The 19,485-nt window shown below is 55.6% G+C and overlaps 1 protein-coding gene across 1 annotated transcript in view; it reads right to left on the minus strand.

Moving 5' to 3' along the window:
- LOC146829988 (vomeronasal type-2 receptor 1-like) overlaps positions 1–19,485 on the minus strand; it is a 352,900-nt gene that overhangs the window by 211,928 nt on the left and 121,487 nt on the right. The gene's annotated exons all lie outside the window — the stretch shown is intronic.

Genomic DNA, 19,485 nt, shown 5'->3' on the forward strand with positions numbered 1-19,485 from the left:
ACGGGCAGGGAATAAAGCGAGGTAGGCACTCGCTGGGGGTATCGAACACTGGGAGCACGGGGTAGACGCTGGGTGGGCACCGGCTCGTTGAATGTAGCGCTACCAGCGCTGGTGCAGGAGTGAAGGACCCCAAAGCGGCAGGGGCAGGGAGCAGCGCTTCCAGGCGCTGGGCAGAAGGGACAGCGCTCCCCCAGCGCTAGATGCAGGCTACCAAAGTCCGTCGGTAGTCCAGGACCTCAGGGGGGCCCAACAGCGCCAAAGAGGGGAAGGGGCCATCCTTAGTCCAGGAGTAGGGCAGGGCCCAGGGAGGCACGCCACCCCTGAGCCCCAGCAGCAGCAGCTCCGGGTAGATTCAAGTTGGAGAACAAGAACAAGTCCAGGGTGTCCCAGCACCCTTTTTATACACACATTCTTGGTCTGAAGGGGCAGGCAGGGGGAGAACCAGCTGGAACTGGTTATGGGGGATTCTTTACACTGGCCAGGCTAGGAACATCAGCCGCACCCCAGGGGGTGGAGCCAGCAGTGTCTGGGGAAAACCCAGCCTCATTCATGACACTCAAACCAGACGGTCAATCCACAAGCAGACCCAGGCTCACTCCTCCCCTCACATCAGTATGCTAAACACTCCATTCACCACCGGGCAGACCCTCCCAGATCCTGGGAGCCAGGCTCACCAGCCAGCCCCGGCCAATCATACGCCAGGCACATATTCCACAAATATGCCAACTTCCAAAAGAGGGACTTCTGCACTAGACACACTCATACCTCATATACCGTTGCGCAGCATTCAACCTCCCGAATTCATCCATACCAGACTTGACCCTGCACACCCTACGCACCGGGAACTACTGAGGACTCATCCATTCCCCATGTATTCCTATGGAAGGGGAGGTCGCTCTCTCCTCACACTCACTCAGAGGGGGAATCACCATCCCCAGGTTACATATAGCATAAAAACTTCAGGGGCGGACCTGCCAGATGGGCCAGGTCCAACAGCAGTGCTGTTTGGTAAGTATAGGGGGTCGTGCTGGGGCTGGTGTTTCAGTGTTTAGGGCAATGCAGTTTTGTTGGGGGAGTGTAGGGGGTCGTGTTGGGTGTGCTGTTTCAGTTTTTAGGACAGTGCAGAGGTGTTCGGGTAGTGTAGGGGGTCGTGCAGGGGCTGGTGTTTCAGGGTTTAGGGCAGTACAGTGGTGTTTGGGCAGTGTAGGGGGTCATGCTGGGGGTTGTGTTTCAGGGTTTAGGGCAGTGCAGTGGTGTTCGGGCAGTGAAGGGGGTCGTGCAGGGGGTGGTATTTCAGTGTTTAGGGCAGTGAAGTGGATTTAGGGCAGTGTAGGGGGTCATGCTGGGGCTGGTGTTTCAGGGTTTAGGGCAGTGCAGTGGTGTTCGGGCAGTGTAGGGGGTCCTGCTGGGGGTGGAGTTTCAGGGTTTAAGGCAGAGCAGTGGTGTTTGGGTAGTGTGAGGGGGTCATACTGAGGGTGGTGTTTCAGGTTTTATGGTAGTGCAGTGGTGTTCGGGCAGAGTAGGGGTTTGTGCTGGGGCTGGTGTTTCAGGGTTTAGAGCAGAGCAGTGGTGTTTGGCAGTGAAGGGGGTCATGCTGGAGCTGGTGTTTCAGGGTTTAGGGCAGTGCAGTGGTGTTCAGACAGTGTAGGGGTTTGTGCTGGAGCTGGTGTTTCAGGGTTTAGGGCAGTGCAGTGGTGTTCGGGCAGTGTGGGGGGTTGTGCTTGGGCTGGTTTTTCAGGATTTAGGGCAGTGCAGTGCTGTTTGGTAAGTATAGGGGGTCGTGCTGGGGCTGGTGTTTCAGTGTTTAGGGCAATGCAGTTTTGTTGGGGGAGTGTAGGGGGTCGTGTTGGGTGTGCTGTTTCAGTTTTTAGGACAGTGCAGAGGTGTTCGGGTAGTGTAGGGGGTCGTGCAGGGGCTGGTGTTTCAGGGTTTAGGGCAGTACAGTGGTGTTTGGGTAGTGTAGGGGGTCATGCTGGGGGTTGTGTTTCAGGGTTTAGGGCAGTGCAGTGGTGTTCAGGCAGTTTAGGGTTTGTGCTGGGGTGGTGTTTTAGGGATTAGGGCAGTGCAGTGGTGTTTGGGCAGTATAGGGGGTTATGCTGGGGTAGAGTTTTAGGGTTTTGGCACAGTGCAGTGGTGTTTGGGCAGTGAAGGGGTTCTGCTGGGGTGGTGTTTTAGGGTAGTGCAGTGGTGTTCAGGCAGTGTAGGGGGTAGTGCAGGGTATGGTGTTTCAGGGTTTAGGGCAGTGCAGTGGTGTTTGGGCAATGTAGGGGGTCATGCTGGGGGTGGTGTTTTAGGGTATAGGGCAGTGCAGTGGTGTTCGGGCAGTGTAGGGGGGTCATGCGGGGTCTGGTGTTCCAGGGTTTAGAGCAGAGCAGTGGTGTTTGGCAGTGAAGGGGGTCATGCTGGAGCTGGTGTTTCAGGGTTTAGGGCAGTGCAGTGGTGTTCAGACAGTGTAGGGGTTCGTGCTGGAGCTGGTGTTTCAGGGTTTAGGGCAGTGCAGTGGTGTTCGGGCAGTGTGGGGGGTTGTGCTTGGGCTGGTTTTTCAGGATTTAGGGCAGTGCAGTGCTGTTTGGTAAGTATAGGGGGTCGTGCTGGGGCTGGTGTTTCAGTGTTTAGGGCAATGCAGTTTTGTTGGGGGAGTGTAGGGGGTCGTGCTGGGTGTGCTGTTTCAGTTTTTAGGACAGTGCAGAAGTGTTTGGGTAGTGTAGGGGGTCATGCTGGGGGTGTTGTTTCAGGATTTAGGGCAGTGCAGTGGGGTTCGGGCACTGTAGGGGGGTCATGTGTGGGTGGTGTTTCAGGGTTTAGGGCACTGCAGTGGTGTTCGGGCAGTGCAGAGCGTAGTGCGCGGGTTGGTGTTCCAGGGTGTAGGGCAGTTCAGTGGTGTTCGGGCAGTGCAGGGGGTCATGCTGGGGCTGGTGTTTCAGGGTTTAGGGCAGTGCAGTGGTGTTTGGACAGTGTAGGGGTCGTGTTGGGGCTGGTGTTTCAGGGATTAGGGCAGTGCAGTGGTGTTCAGGCAGAGTAGGGGGTTGTGTGGGGGTGCTTCAGGGTTTAGAGCAGTACAGTGGTATTTGGGCAATGTAGGGGGTCGCGTGGGGGGTGGTGTTTCAGGGTTTTGGACAGTGCAGTGGTGTTCTGCCAGTGTAATGGGTCGTGCGGGGGGTAGTTTTTCAGGGTTTAGAACAGTGCAATGGTGTTCAGGCAGTGTAGGGGGTCGTGCAAGGGGGTGGTTTTGCAGGGTTTAGTGCAGTGAAGTGGAGTTTGGTTTTTCAGGGATTAGGGCAGAGCAGTTGTGTTTGAGCAGTTTGGGGGTTGTGAAGGGGGTGTTGTTTCAGGGTTTAGGGCAGTGCAGTAGTGTTCAGGCAGTGAAGGGGGTCGTGCGGGGGATGGTGTTTCAGGGTTTAGGGCATTGATTTGGTGTTTCGGCAGTGTAGGGGGTCATGTGGGGGTTGGTGTTTCAGGGTTAAGGGCAATGTAGGGGGTTGTGATGGGTGTGGTGTTTCAGGGTTTAGAACAGTGCAGTGGTGTTCAGGGAGAGTAGGAGGTCGTTTGGGGGGTGGTGCTTCAGGGTTTAGGGCAGTACAGTGGTGTTTGGGCAATGTATTTGGTCGTGTGGGGGGTGGTGTTTCAGGGTTTAGGACCGTGCAGTGGTGTTCTGACAGTGTAGGGGGCCGTGCGGGGGGTAGTGTTTCAGGGTTTAGGACAGTGCATTGGTGTTCGGGCAGAGTAGGGGGTCGTGCAGGGGGAGGTATTTCAGGGTTCAGGGCAGTGAAGTGGAGTTCGGGCAGTGTAGGGGGTTGTGCTGGGGCTGGTGTTTCAGGGTGTAGGGCAGTGCAGTGGTGTTCGGTTAGTGTAGGGGTCCTGCTGTGGGTGTTGTTTCAGCGTTTAGGGCAGAGAAGTGGAGTTCGGGCAGTATAGGGGTCATGTTGGGTCTGGAGTTTCAGGATTTAGGGTAGAGCAGTTGTGTTCGGGCAGTGTGTGGGGTCATGAAGGGGGGTGGTGTTTTAGAGTTTAGGGCAGTGGTCTTCGGGCAGTGTAGGGGGTCTTGCTGGGGTGGTGTTTAAGGGTTTAGGGCAGTGGTGTTCGGGCAGTGTGGGGGGTTGTGCAGGGGGTTGTGTTTCAGGATTGAGGGCAGTGCAGTGGAGTTCGTTCAGTGTTGGGGGGTCTAGCTTCGGGTGGTGTTTCATGGTTTAGGGCAGTGCAGTGGTGTTTGGGCAGTCCAGGGGGTCGTATGGGGGTAGTGTTTCAGGGTTTAAGGCAGTGCAGTGGTGTTCAGGCAGTGTTGGGGGGTGGTGCTGAGGGTGGTGTTTCAGGTTTTAAGGCAGTTCAGTGTTTTTTGGGGAGTATAGGGGGTCGTGCTAGTGCTGGTGTTTCAGGGTATAGGGCAATGCAGTGGTGCTCGGGCAGTATAGGGGATCGTGCTGGGGCTGGTGTTTCAGGGTTTAGGGCAGTGCAGTAGTGCTCGGGCAGTTTAGGGGGTCATGAGGGGGTTGGTTTTTTTATTGTTCAGGACAGTGCAATAGTGTTTGGACAATGTAGGGGGTTTTGATGGGGTGGTGTTTCAGGGTTTAGAGCAGTGCTGTGGTGTTCAGGCAGAGTAGGGGGTTGTGTGGGGGGTGCTTCAGGGTTTAGAGCAGTACAGTGGTGTTTGGGCAATGTAGGCTGTCACGTGGGGTGTGGTGTTTCAGGGTTTTGGACAGTGCAGTGGTGTTCTGCCAGAGTAATGGGTCGTGCGGGGGGTAGTTTTTCAGGGTTTAGAACAGTGCAGTGGTGTTCAGGCAGTGTAGGGGATCGTGCAGGGGGGTGGTTTTGCAGGGTTTAGTGCTGTGAAGTGGAGTTTGGACAGTGTAGGGGGTCGTGCTTGGGCTGGTGTTTCAGGGTTTAGGGCAGTGCAATGGTGTTTGGGCAGTATAGGGGGTCCTGCTGGGGTGGTGTTTTAGGGTTTAGGTCAGTGGTCTTCGGGCAGTTTAGGGGGTCTTGCTGGGGGTGGTGTTTCATTGTTTAGGGCAGTGCAGTGGTGTTTGGGCAGTGTGGGGGATTTGGCGGGGGGTGGTGATTCAGGGTTTAGGGCAGTGTAGTGGTGTTTGGGCAGTGTAGGGGTTTGTGCTGGGGTGGTGTTTCAGGGTTTAAAGCAGTGCAGTAGTGTTCGGGCAGTGTGGGGGGTCATGTGTGGAGTGGTGTTTCAGGGTTTAGGGCAGTGCAGTGGTGTTTGGGCAATGTAGGGGGTCATGTGGGGGTGGTGTTTCAGGGGTTAAGACAATACAGTGGTGTTTGGGCAGTGTAGTGGGTCATGGGTGGGGTGGTATCAGGGTTTAGGGCAGTGCAGTGGTGTTCGGGCAGTGTATGGGGTCGCATGTGGTGGTGTACCAGTGTTTAGGGCAGTGCAGTGGTGTTCAGGCACTGTAGGGGATCGTACGGTCGGTGGTGTATCAGGATTTAGGGCAGTGGTGTTCGGCAGTGTAGGGGGTCGTGCACAGGTTGGTGTTTCTGGGTTCATGGCAGTTCAGTGGTGTTCGGTCAGTGTAGGAGTCGTGCTGGGGGTGGTGTTTCAGGGTTTATGGCAGAGCAGTGGTGTTCGGGCAGAGCAGGGGTCGTGCTGGGGCTGGTGTTTCAGGATTTAGGGCAGAGCAGTTGTGTTTGAGCACTGCTGTGGGTCATAAAGGGGGGTGGTGTTTCAGGGTTTAGGGCAGTGGTAATCCTGCATTGTAGGGGATCTTGCTGGTGGTGGTGTTTCAGGGTTTAGGGCAGTGCAGTGGTGTTCGGACAGTGTGGGGGGTTATGCAGGGGGAAGGTGTTTCATGGTTTAGGGCAGTGCAGTGGTGTTCGGGCAGAGTGGAGGGGTCGTGCTGAGGGTGGTGTTTCAGGGTTGATGGCAGTGCAGGGGTGTTCGAGCAGTGTAGGGGGTCGTGCTGGAGCTGGTCTTTCAGGGTTTAGGGCAGTGCAGTGGTGTTCGGGTAGTGTAAGGGGTCCTGCTGAGGGTGGCGTTTCAGGGATTAGGGCAGAGCAGTGGTGTTCGGTCAGTGTAGGGGTCGTGCTGGGTCTAGTGTTTACGGATTTTGGGCAGAGCAGTTGTGTTCGGGCAGTGTGGGTCGTAAACGGGGTGGTGTTTCAGGGTTCAGGGCAGTGGTGCTCGTACATTGTAGGGGGTCTTGCCGGGGGTGGTGTTTCAGGGTTTAGTACAGTGCAGTGGTGTTCGGGAAGTGTGGTGGCTTGTCCAGGGGGTGGTGTTTCAGGGTTTAGCGAAGTGCAGTTGTGTTCGTGCAGTGTGGGGGGGTCGTTCTTAGGGTGGTGTTTTGGAGTTTAGGGCAGTGCAGTGGTGTTCGGGTAGTGTGGAGAGTCGTGCTGGGTGTGGAGTTTCAGGGTTTAGGTCAGTGCAGTGGTATTCGAGCAGTGTAGGGTGTCATGCGGGGGCTGTTTAAGGGTTTAGGGCAGTGCAGTGGTGTTTGGGCAGTGTAGGGGGTCATGCGCAGGTTGGTGGTTCAGGGTTTAGGGCAGTTCAGTGGTGTTCTGGCAGTGTAGGGGGTTTTGCTGGGGGTGATGTTTGAGGGTTTAGGGCAGTGCAGTTGTGTTTGGGCAGTGAGGTGGGTTGTCCAGGGGGTGGTGTTTCAGGGTTTAGGGAAGTGCAGTGGTGTTCGTGCAGTGTGGGGGTCGTTCTTAGGGTGGTGTTTTAGAGTTTAGGGCAGTGCAGTGGTGTTCGGGCAGTGTAGAGTGTCATGCTGGGTGTGGAGTTTCAGGGTTTAGGTCAGTGCAGTGGTATTCGAGCAGTGTAGGGGGTCATGCGGGGGCTGTTTAAGGGTTTAGGGCAGTGCAGTGGTGTTTGGGCAGTGTAGGGGGTCGTGCTGGGGGTGGTGTTTCAGGGTTTAGGGCACTGCATTGTTGTTCAGACAGCGTAGGGGGTCGTGCTGGCTGTGGTGTTTCAGGATTTAGGGCAGTGTAGTGGTGTTTGGGCAGTGTAGGGGGTCCTGCTGAGGGTGGCGTTTCAGGGTTTAGGGCAGAGAATTGGTGTTCGGTCAGTTTAGGGGTCAAGCTGGGTCTAGTGTTTCAGGATTTTGGGCAGAGCAGTTGTGTTCGGGTAGTGTGTGGGGTTGTAAAGGGGGTGGTGTTTCAGGGTTTTGGGCAGAGGTGTTCAGGCAGTGTAGGGGTTTTGCCAGGGGTGGTGTTTCAGGGTTTAGGGCAGTTCAGTGGTGTTCAGGCAGTGGAGGTGGTCGTGCTGTGGCTGGTGTTTCAAGGATTAGGGCAGAGCAGTGGTGTTCGGGCAGTGTAGGGGGTCATGCTGGGGTGGTGTTTCAGGGTTTAGGGCAGTGCATTGGTGTTCGGGCTGTGTAGGGGGTCATGCATTGTGTAGTGTTTCAGGTTTTAGGACAGTGCAGTGGTGTTCGGGAAGTGTAGGGGGTTGTGCTGGTGGAGGTGTTTTTGGGGTTAGGGCTGTGCAGTGGAGTTCGGGCTGTGTAGGGTTTGTGCTGGGGTGGTGTTTCAGGGTTTAGGGAAGTGCAGTGGTGTTCGGGCAGTGTAGGGGGTCATGCAGGGGGTGGTATTTCAGGGTTTAGGGCAGTGTAGTGGTGTTCGGGCAGTGTATGGGTTCATGTGGGGGGTGGTGTTTCAAGTTTTAGGGCAGTGCAGTGGTGTTCGGGCAGTGTAGTGGGTTGTGCAGGGGTGGTGTTTCAGGGTTTATGGCAGTCTATTGGTGTTCGGGCAGTGTAGGGGTTCTTGCTGGAGCTGGTGTTTTAGGGTTTAGGGCAGTGCAGTGGTGTTCGGGCAGTGTAGGGTTTTGTGCTGGTGCTGGTGTTTCAGGGTTTAGGGTAGTGCATTGGTGTTCGGGGACTATATGGGGTCGTGCTGGGGCTGGTGTTTCAGGGTTTAGAGCAGTGCAGTGGTGTTCGGGAAGTGTAGGGGGTTGTGTGGGGGTGGTGTTTCAGGGTTTAGGGTAGTGCAGTGGTGTTTATCTAGTGTGGGGGTCTTGGTGGGGGGTGGTGTTTCAGGGTTTGGGGCAGAGCAGTTTTGTTCTGGGAGTTTAGGGGGTCGTGTTGGGGAGGTGTTTCAGGTTTTAGTGCAGTGGTGTTCGGGAAGTGTAGGGGGTTGTGCTGGTGGAGGTGTTTTTGGGTTTAGGGCTGTGCAGTGGTGTTCGGACTGTTTGGGGGTCATGCTGGGGCTAGTGTTTCAGGGTTTAGGGCAGTGCAGTGGTATTCAGGCAGTGTAGGGGTCATGCTGCGGCTGGTGTTTCAGGGTTTAGGGCAGTGCAGTGGTGTTCAGGTAGTGTATGGGGTCGTGCTGGGGCTGGTGTTTCAGGGTTTAGGCAGTGCAGTGGTGTTTGGGCAGTGTAGGGGGTCATGCAGGGGGTGGTGTTTCAGAGTTTAGAGCAGTGTAGTGGTGTTCGGGCAGTGTATGGGTTCGTGTGGGGGGTGGTGTTTCAGGGTTTAGGGAAGTGCACTGGTGTTAGGACACTGTGGGGGGTTGTGCAGGGGGGTGGTGTTGCAGGGTTTAGGGCAGTGCAGTGGTGTTCAGGCAGTGTGAGGGGGTCATGCTGAGGGTGGTGTTTCAGGATTTATGGCCATGCAGTGGTGTTTGGGCAGTGTAGTGGTTCGTGCTGCGGCTGGTGTTTGAGGGTTTAGAGCAGTGCAGTGGTGTTCGGGAAGTGTAGGGGGTTGTGTGGGGGTGGTGTTTCAGGGTTTAGGGTAGTGCAGTGGTGTTTATCTAGTGTGGGGGTCTTGGTGGGGGGTGGTGTTTCAGGGTTTGGGGCAGAGCAGTTTTGTTCTGGGAGTTTAGGGGGTCGTGTTGGGGAGGTGTTTCAGGTTTTAGTGCAGTGGTGTTCAGGAAGTGTAGGGGGTTGTGCTGGTGGAGGTGTTTTTGGGTTTAGGGCTGTGCAGTGGTGTTCGGACTGTTTGGGGGTCATGCTGGGGCTAGTGTTTCAGGGTTTAGGGCAGTGCAGTGGTATTCAGGCAGTGTAGGGGTCATGCTGCGGCTGGTGTTTCAGGGTTTAGGGCAGTGCAGTGGTGTTCAGGTAGTGTATGGGGTCGTGCTGGTGCTGGTGTTTCAGGGTTTAGGCAGTGCAGTGGTGTTTGGGCAGTGTAGGGGGTCATGCTGGGGGAGGTGTTTTAGGGTTTAGGGCAGTGCAGTGGTGTTCGGACTGTTTAGGGGGTCATGCTAGGGGTGCTGTTTCAGGGTTTAGGGCAGTGCAGTAGTGTTCAGGCAGAGTAAAGTGGTCATGCAGGGGGTGTTGTTTCAGGGTTTAGGGCACTGTAGTTGTGTTTGGGCAGTGCACGGGTTGGTGTTTCAGATTTTAGTGCAGTTCAGTGGTGTTCGGGCAGTGTAGGGCGTCATGCTGGGGCTAGTGTTTCAGGGTTTAGGGCAGTGCAGTGGTGTTCAGACAGTGTAGGGGTTGTGCTGGGGCTGGTGTTTCAGGGTTTAGGGCAGTGCAGTGGTGTTCAGGCAGTGTAGGGGGTGGTGCTGGGGATGGTGTTTCAGGGTTTAGGGCAGTGCACAGATGTTTGGGCAGTGTAGGGGGTCCTGCTGGGGGTGGTGTTTCAGATATTAGGGCAGAGCTGTGGTGTTCGGGCAATGTAGGGGTCGTGCTGGGGCTGGTGTTCCAGGATTTATGGCAGAGCAGTTGTGTTTGGACAGTGTGGGGGGTTATGAAGGGGGGTGGTGTTTCAGGGTTTAGGGCATTGCAGTGGTGTTCGGGCATTGAAGGGGGTCATGCGGGGGATGGTGTTTCAGGGTTTAGGGCAGTAATTTGGTGTTCGACAGTGTAGAGGGTCGTGTGGGGGTTGGTGTTTCAGGGTTTAGGGCAGTACCGTTGGTTTTGGGCAATGCAGGGGGTTGTGTGGGGGGTGGTGTTTCAGGGTTTAGGACAGTGCAGTGGTGTTCGGGCAGTGAAGGGGGTCGTGCAGGGGGTGGTATTTCAGTGTTTAGGGCAGTGAAGTGGATTTAGGGCAGTGTAGGGGGTCATGCTGGGGCTGGTGTTTCAGGGTTTAGGGCAGTGCAGTGGTGTTCGGGCAGTGTAGGGGGTCCTGCTGGGGGTGGAGTTTCAGGGTTTAAGGCAGAGCAGTGGTGTTTGGGCATTGTATGGTTTCATGCTGGAGCTGGTGTTTCAGGGTTTAGGGTAGTGCAGTGGTGTTCTGGGACTATACAGGGTCGTGCTGCGGCTGGTGTGTCAGGGTTTAGAGCAGTGTGGTGTGTTCGGGCAGTGTAGGGGGTTGTGTGGGGGTGGTGTTTCAGGGTTTAGGGTAGAGCAGTGGTGTTTATCTAGTGTGTGGGGTCTTGGTGGGGGGTGGTGTTTCACAGTTTAGGGCAATGCAGTCGTGTTCGGGCAGTGTAGGGGGTTGTGTGGGGCGTGGTGTTTCAGTGTTTAGTGCAGTGCAGTGGTGTTTGGGCAATGTAGGGGGTTGTGCTGGGGATGGTTTTTCAGGGTTTAGAGCAGTGTAGTGCTGTTCGGGAAGTATGGGGGGTCATGCTGGGGCTGGTGTTTCAGGGTTTAGGGCAGTGCATTTTTGTTCGAGGAGCTTAGGGGGTCGTGTTGGGGGAGGTGTTTCAGGTTTTAGGACAGTGCAGAGGTGTTCGGGCAGTGTAGGGGGTTGTGCTGGTGTATATGGGTTTAGGGCATTGCAGTGGTGTTTGGGCAGTGTAGGGGGTCATGCTGGGGTGGTGTTTTAGAGTTTAGGGCAGTGCAGTGGTGTTCGGGCAGTTTAGGGGGTCATGCCAGGGGTGCTGTTTCAGGGTTTAGTGCAGTGCAGTAGTGTTCGGGCAGTGTAGAGGGGTCATGCGGGGGGTGGTGTTTCAGGGTTTAGGGCACTGCAGTTATGTTCGGGCAGTGCAGGGTGTCGTGCGCGGTTTGGTGTTCTAGGGTTTAGGGCAGTTCAGTGGTGTTTGGGCAGTGTGGGACGTCATGCTGGGGCTAGTGTTTCAGGGTTTAGGGCAGTGCAGTGGTGTTCGGACAGTGTAGGGGTCGTGCTGGGGCTGGTGTTCCAGGATTTAGGGCAGAGCAGTTGAGTTTGGGCAGTGTGGGGGTTGTGAAGTGGGTTGGTGTTTCAGGGTTTAGGGCAATGCAGTGGTATTCGGGCAGTGAAGGGGGTTGTGCGGGGGATGGTGTTTCAGGTTTTAGGGCAGTGATTTGGTGTTCGGGTAGTGTAGGGGGTCGTGTGGGGGGTGTTGCTTCAGGGTTTAGGGCAGTACAGTCGTGTTTGGGAAATACAGGGCGTCGTGTGGGGGGTGGTGTTTCAGGGTTTAGGACAGTACAGTGGCGTTCTGGCAATGTAGGTGGTCGTGGTGGAGGTAGTTTTTTAGGGTTTAGGACAGTGCAGTGGTGTTCGGGCAGTGAAGGGGGTCGTGCAGGGGGTGGTATTTCAGGGTTTAGGGCAGTGAAGTGGAGTTCGGGCAGTTTAGGGGGTCATGCTGGGGCTGGTGTTTCAGGGTTTAGGGCAGTGCAGTGGTGTTCGGGCAGTGTAGGGGGGCCTGCTGGGGGTGGTTTTTCAGGGTTTAGTTTAGAGCAGTGGTGTTCGGGGAGTGTAGGGATCGTGCTGGGGCTGGTGTTTCAGGATTTAGGGTAGAACCATTGTGTTCGGGCAGTGTGTGGGGTTGTGAAGGGGTGGTGTTTTAGTGTTTAGGGCAGTGGTCTTCAGACAGTGTAGGGGGTCTTGCTGGGGGTGGTGTTTCAGGGTTTAGGGCAGTGTAGTGGTGTTCGGGCAGTGTGGTGGGTTGTGCAGGGGTCTGGTGTTTCAGGGTTTAGGGCAATGCAGTGGTGTTCGTTCAATGTGGGGGTCGTGCTTAGGGTGGTGTTTAAGGGTTTAGGGTAGTGGAGTGGTGTTCGGGCAGTTTAGGGGTCATGCTGGGTGTGGATTTTCAGAAATTAGGTCAGTGCAGTAGTGTGGGGGTCATGCTGGGGGGGTGGTTAAAGGTTTAGGGCAGTGTAGTGGCGTTTGGGCAGTGTAGGGGGTCATACGGGGGTAGAGTTTCAGGGTTTAGGGCAGTGCAGTGGTGTGCGGGCAGTGTAGGGGGTCGTGCACGGGTTGGTGTTTCAGGGTATAGGGCAGTGCAGTGGTGTTCCGGCAGTGTTGGGGGTTATGTTGGGGATGGTTTTTCAGGGTTTAGAGCAGTGCAGTGCTGTTCGGGGAGTATAGGGGGTCATGCTGGGACTGGTGTTTCAGGGTTTAGGGCAGTGCAGTTTCTGGCATTTCAGCCGTCTTCAGCCAGGCTTGCTTGAATCCAGTGGCAAGGGAATGCTCAGACGTGAGTCCCTTGCTCACTTTGCCACTGGATTCAAGCAAGCCTGGCTGAAGACAGCTGAAATGCCAGAAACCGGTCCTAGGAAGCTTGTTTCCGGTCCAGGGAAGGCATGGCTTGGCAGTTCGGGCTGGACTGTTCCCATGAGGCACAGGGTCAGACTGATTTGCATATGGCCATGTCTGAACTGGGGTGGCAGAGTGGGCTAAAGAACGGTGATGGATCAACCCCAGATCTGTTGACTGGGTGTGAGTGTTTGATTGGTTCTGATGCTCCGTCCATCACCTCCCCCTTTTGTACTGCTTTGTTCGCCATAAGTTGGCAGGGTATGCTCAGGCGTGAGTCCCTTGCTCACTTTGCCACTGGATTCAAGCAAGCCTGGCTGAAGACAGCTGAAATGCCAGAAACCGGTCCTAGGAAGCTTGTTTCCGGTCCAGGGAAGGCATGGCTTGGCAGTTCGGGCTGGACTGTTCCCATGAGGCACAGGGTCAGACTGATTTGCATATAGCCATGTCTGAACTGGGGTGGCAGAGTGGGCTAAAGAACGGTGATGGATCAACCCCAGATCTATTGACTGGGTGTGAGTGTTTGATTGGTTCTGATGCTCCGTCCATCACCTCCCCCTTTTGAACTGCTTTGTTCGCCATAAGTTTGCAGGGTATGCTCATACGTGAGTCCCTTGCTCACTTTGCCACTGGATTCAAGCAAGCCTGGCTGAAGACAGCTGAAATGCCAGAAACCGGTCCTAGGAAGCTTGTTTCCGGTCCAGGGAAGGCATGGCTTGGCAGTTCTGGCTGGACTGTTCCCATGAGGCACAGGGTCAGACTGATTTGCATATGGCCATGTCTGAACTGGGGTGGCAGAGTGGGCTAAAGAACGGTGATGGATCAACCCCAGATCTGTTGACTGGGTGTGAGTGTTTGATTGGTTCTGATGCTCCGTCCATCACCTCCCCCTTTTGTACTGCTTTGTTTGCCATAAGTTGGCAGGGTATGCTCAGACGTGAGTCCCTTGCTCACTTTGCCACTGGATTCAAGCAAGCCTGGCTGAAGACAGCTGAAATGCCAGAAACCGGTCCTAGGAAGCTTGTTTCCGGTCCAGGGAAGGCATGGCTTGGCAGTTCGGGCTGGACTGTTCCCATGAGGCACAGGGTCAGACTGATTTGTATATGGCCATGTCTGAACTGGGGTGGCAGAGTGGGCTAAAGAGCGGTGATGGATCAACCCCAGATCTGTTGACTGGGTGTGAGTGTTTGATTGGTTCTGCTGCTCCGTCCATCACCTCCCCCTTTTGTACTGGTTTATGGGTTTAGGGCAGCGCAGTGGTATTCGGGCAGTGTAATGGGTCATGCTGGGACTGGTGTTTCAGGGTTTAGGGGAGTGCAGTGGTGTTCGGGCAGTGTAGGGGGTAGTGCAGGGGCTGGTGTTTCAGGGTTTAGGGCAGTAAAGTGGTGCTCAGGCAGTTTAGGGGGTCATTCTGGGGGTGGTGATTCAGGGTTTAGGGCAGTGCAGAGGTGTTCGGGCAGTGTGAGGGGTCGTGCTGGAAGAGGTGTTTCAGGGTTTAAGGCAGTGCAGTTGTGTTCGGGCAGTGTAGGGGGTTGTGCTGGGTCTGGTGTTTTAGGGTTTAGGGCAGATCAGTGGTGTTTGGGCAGTGTAGGGGGTCATTTTGGGGGTGGTGTTTCAGGGTTTAGGGCAGTGCAGTGGTGTTCGGGCATTGTAGGGGTCGTGCAGGGGTTGGTGTTTTAGGGTTTAGGGCAGTAGATTGGTTTTCGGCCAGTGTAGGGGGTTGTGCTGGGGGTAGTTTTTCAGGGTTTAGGGCAGGTGCAGTATTGTTCGGGCAGTGTAGGGGTCCATGCTGGGGGTGGTGTTTCAGGGTTTAGGGCAGTGTAGTGGTCTTTGGCCAGTGTAGGGGGTCTGGCTGGGGGTGGTTTTTCAGGGTTTAGGGCAGAGCAGTGGTGTTCGGGCAGTGTGTAGGGTGGTGAAGGGGGTGGTGTTTCAGGGTTTAGGGCAGTGGTGTTCGGGCAGTGTAGGGGGTCATGCACGGGTTGGTGTTTCAGGGTTTAGGGCAGTGCAGTGGTGTTCGTGCAGTGTGGGAAGGTCATGCTGACGGTGGTGTTTCAGGCTTTAGGGCAGTGCAGTTGTGTTCGGGAAGTGTAGGGGTCGTGCTGGGGGTGGTGTTTCATGGTTTAAGGCACAGCAGTGTTGTTTGGACAGTGTAGGGGGTCGTGCTGGGGTGGTGTTTCAGGGTTTAGGGCAGTGTAGTGGTGTTCAGGCAGTGTAGGGGGTCCTGCTGAGGGTGGCGTTTCAGGGTTTAGGGCAGAGCAGTGGTGTTCGGTCAGTGTAGGGGTCGTGCTGGGTCTAGTGTTTCCGGATTTTGGGCAGAGCAGTTGTGTTCGGGCAGTGTGGGTCGTAAAGGGGGTGGTGTTTCAGGGTTTAGGGCAGTGGTGCTTATACATTGTAGGGGGTCTTGCTGGGGGTGGTGTTTCAGGGTTTAGGACAGTGCAGTGGTGTTCGGGAAGTGTGGTGGCTTGTCCAGGGGGTGGTGTTTCAGGCTTTAGGGAAGTGCAGTTGTGTTCGTGCAGTGTGGGGGGGTCGTTCTTAGGGTGGTGTTTTAGAGTTTAGGGCAGTGCAGTGGTGTTCAGGCAGTGTGGAGAGTCGTGCTGGGTGTGGAGTTTCAGGGTTTAGGTTAGTGCAGTGATATTCAAGCAGTGTAGGGGTCATGCTGGGGGTGTTGTTTCAAGGTTTAGGGCAGTGCAGTGGTGTTTGGGCTGTGTAGGGGGTCGTGCGGGGGGTGTTTAAGGGTTTAGGGCAGTGCAGTGGTGTTCGGGCAGTATAGGGGGTCATGCGCAGGTTGGTGTTTCAGGGTTTAGGGCAGTTCAGTGGTGTTCGGGCAGTGTAGGAGGTCATGCTGTGGCTGGTGTTTCAGGGATTAGGGCAGAGCAGTGGTGTTCGGGAAGTGTAGGGGGTCATGCTGGGGTGGTGTTTCAGGGTTTAGGGCACTGCAGTGGTGTTTGGGCAGTGCAGGGTGTCGTGCGCGGGTTGGTGTTCCAGGGTTTAGGGCAGTTCAGTGGTGTTCGGGCAGTGTAGGGGGTCGTTGTGGTGGTTGTGTTTCACGGTATAGGGCAGTGCGGTAGTGTTCTGGCAGTCTAGGGGGTCGTGCTGGGTGTGGAGTTTCAGGGTTTAGGTCAGTGCAGTGGTATTCGAGCAGTGTAGGGGGTCATGCTGGGGGTGGTGTTTCAAGGTTTAGGGCAGTGCAGTGGTGTTTGGGCAGTGTAGGGGGTTGTGCTAGGTGTGGAGTTTCAGGGTTTAGGTCAGTGCAGTGGTGTTCGGGCAGTGTAGGGGGTCATGCACGGGTTGGTGTTTCAGGGTTTAGGGCAGTTTAGTGCTGTTCGGGCTGTGTAGGGTGTCGTGCAGGGGGTGGTGTTTCAGGGTTTAGGGCAGTGCATTGGTGTTCGGGCTGTGTAGGGGGTCGTGCATTGGGTGGTGTTTCAGGGTTTAGGGCAGTGCAGTGGTGTCCGGGCAGTGTAGGGGGTCATGCAGGGGTTGGTTTTTCAGGGTTTAGGGCAGTGCAGTGGTGTTTGGTCAGTGTTGGGGGTCTAGCTGGGGGTGGTGTTTCAGGGTTTAGGGCAGTGGTGTTCAGGTAGTGTAGGGGGTCTTGCTGGGGGTGGTGTTTCAGGGTTTAGGGCTGTGCAGTAGTGTTCAGGCAGTTTAGGGGGTTGTCCAGAGGGCTGGTTTTTCAGGGTTTAGGGCAGGGCAGTGGTGTTTGGGCTGTGTGGGGGGTCGTGCTGGGGGTGATGCTTCAGGGTTTAGGGCAGAGCAGTGGTGTTCGGGAAGTGTAGGGGGTGGTGCTGGGTCTGGTGTTTTAGGGTTTAGGGCAGTGCAGTGGAGTTTGGGCAGTGTAGGAAGTCGTGCTGGGACTGGTGTTTCCGGGTTTAGGGCAGTGCAGTGGTGTTCGGGGAGTGTGGTGGGTCGTGCTGCAGCTGGTGTTTCAGGGTTTAGGGCAGTGCAGTGGTGTTCGGGCAGTGTAGGGGGTCGTGCAGGGGGTGGTGTTTTAGGGTTTAGGGCAGTGCAGTGGTGTTCAGGGAGTATAGGGGTTCGTGCTGGGGTGGTGTTTCAGGTTTTAGGACAGTGCAGTGGTGTTCGAGCTGTGTGAGGGGTCATGCTGGAGGTGATATTTCAGGGTTTAGGGTAGTGCAGTGGTTTTTTGGCAGTGTAGGGGGTCATGCTGGGACTGGTGTTTCAGGGTTTAGGGCAGTGCATTGGTGTTTGGTAGTGTAGGGAGTCGTGCTGAGGGTGGTGTTTCAGGGTTTAGGGCAGTGCAGTGGTGTTCAGGCAGTGTTGGGGTGGTGCTGAGGGTGGTATTTCAGGTTTTAAGGCAGTGCAGTGGTTTTCGGGGATTATAGGAGGTCGTTCTAGGGCTAGTTTTTCAGGGTTTAGGGCAGTGCAGTGGTGTTCGGGCAGTGTAGGGTGTCATGCTGGGGGTGGTGTTTCAGGGTTTAGGGCAGTGTTTTTTGGGCAGTGGAGGGGGTTTTGCTGGGGGTGGTGTTTCAGGGTTTAGGGCAGTGTAGTGGTGTTAAGGCAGAGTAGGGGGTCTTGCTGGGGGTGGTGTTTCAGGGCATAGGGCAGTGCAGTCGTATTCGGGCAGTGTAGGGTGTCAAGTAGAGGGGTTGTGTTTTAGGGCTTAGGGAAATGCAGTGGTGTTCGGACAGTGTAGGGGGTCGTGCTAGGGGTGGTGTTTCAGGGTTTACGGCAGTGCAGTGGTGTTCGGGCAGTGTGAGGGATCATACTGGGGCTGGTTTTTTAGGGTTTAGGGCAGTGCCGTGGTGTTCGGGCAGTATAGGTTGTCAGGCTTGGGCTGGTGTTTTAGTGTTTAGGGCAGTTCAGTCGTTTTCAGGCAGTGTAGAAGGTCATGCTGGGGTTAGTGTTTTAGGGTTTCGGTTAGTGCATTGGTCTTTGGGTAGTGTAGGGGGTCGTGCTGGGGGTAGAGTTTTAGGTTTTAGGGTAGTGCAGTGGTGTTTGGTTAGTGTAGGGGGTCATGCTGGGGATAGTGTTTTAGGGTTTAGGGTAGTGCAGTGGTGTTTGGGTGGTGTAGGGGGTCGTGCTGGGGGTAGTGGTTTAGGGTTTTGGGTAGTGCATTGGTGTTTGTGTAGTGTAGCGGGTCATGCTGGGGGTAGTGTTTTAGGGTTTAGGGTAGTGCAGTGGTGTTTATCTAGTGTAGGGGGTTTTCTGGGGGGTGGTGTTTCAGGGTTTAGGGCAGTGCAGTGGTGTTCGGGCAGTGTAGGGAATCGTGCTGTGGGTGGTGTTTCAGAGTTTAGGGCAGTGCAGTGGTGATTGGGCAGCGTAGGGAGTCCTGCTGTGGGTGGTTATTCAGGGATTAGGGCAGTGCAGTGGTGTTCGGGCAGCGTAGGAGGTCGTGCTGGGGGTGATGTTTCAGGGTTTAGGGCAGTGCAGTTGAGTTTATGCAGTGTGGGGGGTTCTACAGGAGTTTGGTGTTTCAGGGTTTAGGGCAGTGCAGTGGTGTCTGTGTAGTGTGGGGGGGTCATGCTGACGGTGGTGTTTCAGGCTTTAGGGCAGTGCAGTTGTGTTCGGACAGTGTAGGGGGTCGTACTGGGGGTGGTGTTTCAGGGTTTAGGGCAGTGTAGTAGTGTTCGGGCAGTGTAGGGGGTCCTGCTGAGGGTGGCGTTTCATTGTTTAGAGCAGAGCAGTGGTGTTCGGTCAGTGTAGGGGTCGTGCTGGGTCTAGTGTTTCAGGATTTTGGGCAGAGCAGTTGTGTTCGGGCAGTGTGGGTCGTAAAGGGGGTGGTGTTTCAGGGTTTAGGGCAGTTGTGCTCGTACATTGTAGGGGGTCTTGCTGTGGGTGGTGTTTCAGGGTTTAGGACAGTGCAGTGGTGTTCAGGAAGTGTGGTGGCTTGTCCAGGGGGTGGTGTTTCAGGGTTTATCGAAGTGCAGTTGTGTTCGTGCAGTGTGGGGGGGTCGTTCTTAGGGTGGTGTTTTAGAGTTTAGGGCAGTGCAGTGGTGTTCGGGCAGTGTCGAGAGTCGTGCTGGGTGTGGAGTTTCAGGGTTTAGGTCAGTGCAGTGGTATTCGAGCAGTGTAGGGGGTCATGCTGGGGGTATTGTTGCAAGGTTTAGGGCAGTGCAGTGGTGTTTGGGCAGTGTAGGGGGTAGTGTGGGGGGTGTTTAAGGGTTTAGGGCAGTGCAGTGGTGTGCGGGCAGTATAGGGGGTCATGCGCAGGTTGATGTTTCAGGGTTTAGGGCAGTTCAGTGGTGTTCAGGCAATGTAGGGGGTCATGCTGTGGCTGGTGTTTCAGGGATTAGGGCAGAGCAGTGGTGAGCAGTGGTGTTCGGGAAGTGTAGGGGGTCATGCTGGGGTGGTGTTTCAGGGTTTAGGGCACTGCAGTGGTGTTTGGGCAGTGCAGGGTGTCGTGCGCGGGTTGGTGTTTCAGGATTTAGGGCAGTTCAGTGGTGTTCGGGCGGTGTAGGGGGTGGTTGTGGTGGTTGTGTTTCAGGGTATAGGGCAGTGCAGTTGTGTTCTGGCAGTCTAGGGGGTCGTGCTGGGTGTGGAGTTTCAGGGTTTAGGTCAGTGCAGTGGTATTCGAGCAGTGTAGGGGGTCATGCTGGGGGTGGTGTTTGAAGGTTTAGGGCAGTGCAGTGGTGTTTGGGCAGTGTAGGGGGTCATGCTGGGTGTGGAGTTTCAGGGTTTAGGTCAGTGCAGTGGTGTTCGGGCAGTTTAGGGGGTCATGTGCGGGTTGGTGCTTCAGGGTTTAGGGCAGTTTAGTGCTGTTCGGGCTGTGTAGGGTGTCATGCAGGGGGTGGTGTTTCAGGGTTTAGGGCAGTGCATTGGTGTTTGGGCTGTGTAGGGGGTCGTGCAGGGGGTGGTGTTTCAGGGTTTAGGGCAGTGCAGTGGTGTCCGGGCAGTGTAGGGGGTCATGCAGGGGTTGGTTTTTCAGGGTTTAGGGCAGTGCAGTGGTGTTTGGTCAGTGTTGGGGGTCTTGTGGGGGTGGTGTTTCAGGGTTTAGGGCAGTGGTGTTCAGGTAGTGTAGGGGGTCTTGCTGGGGGTGGTGTTTCAGGGTTTAGGGCTGTGCAGTAGTGTTCAGGCAGTGTAGGGGGTTGTCCAGAGGGTTGGTGTTTCAGGGTTTAGGGCAGGGCAGTGGCGTTTGGGCTGTGTGGGGGGGTCGTGCTGGGGGTGATGCTTCAGGGTTTAAGGCAGAGCAGTGGTGTTCGGGAAGTGTAGGGGGTGGTGCTGGGTCTGGTGTTTTAGGGTTTAGGGCAGTGCA

Source organism: Triturus cristatus, chromosome 5_1 (genome assembly GCF_964204655.1).
Source record: "Triturus cristatus chromosome 5_1, aTriCri1.1, whole genome shotgun sequence".
Classification (NCBI taxonomy): domain Eukaryota; kingdom Metazoa; phylum Chordata; class Amphibia; order Caudata; family Salamandridae; genus Triturus; species Triturus cristatus.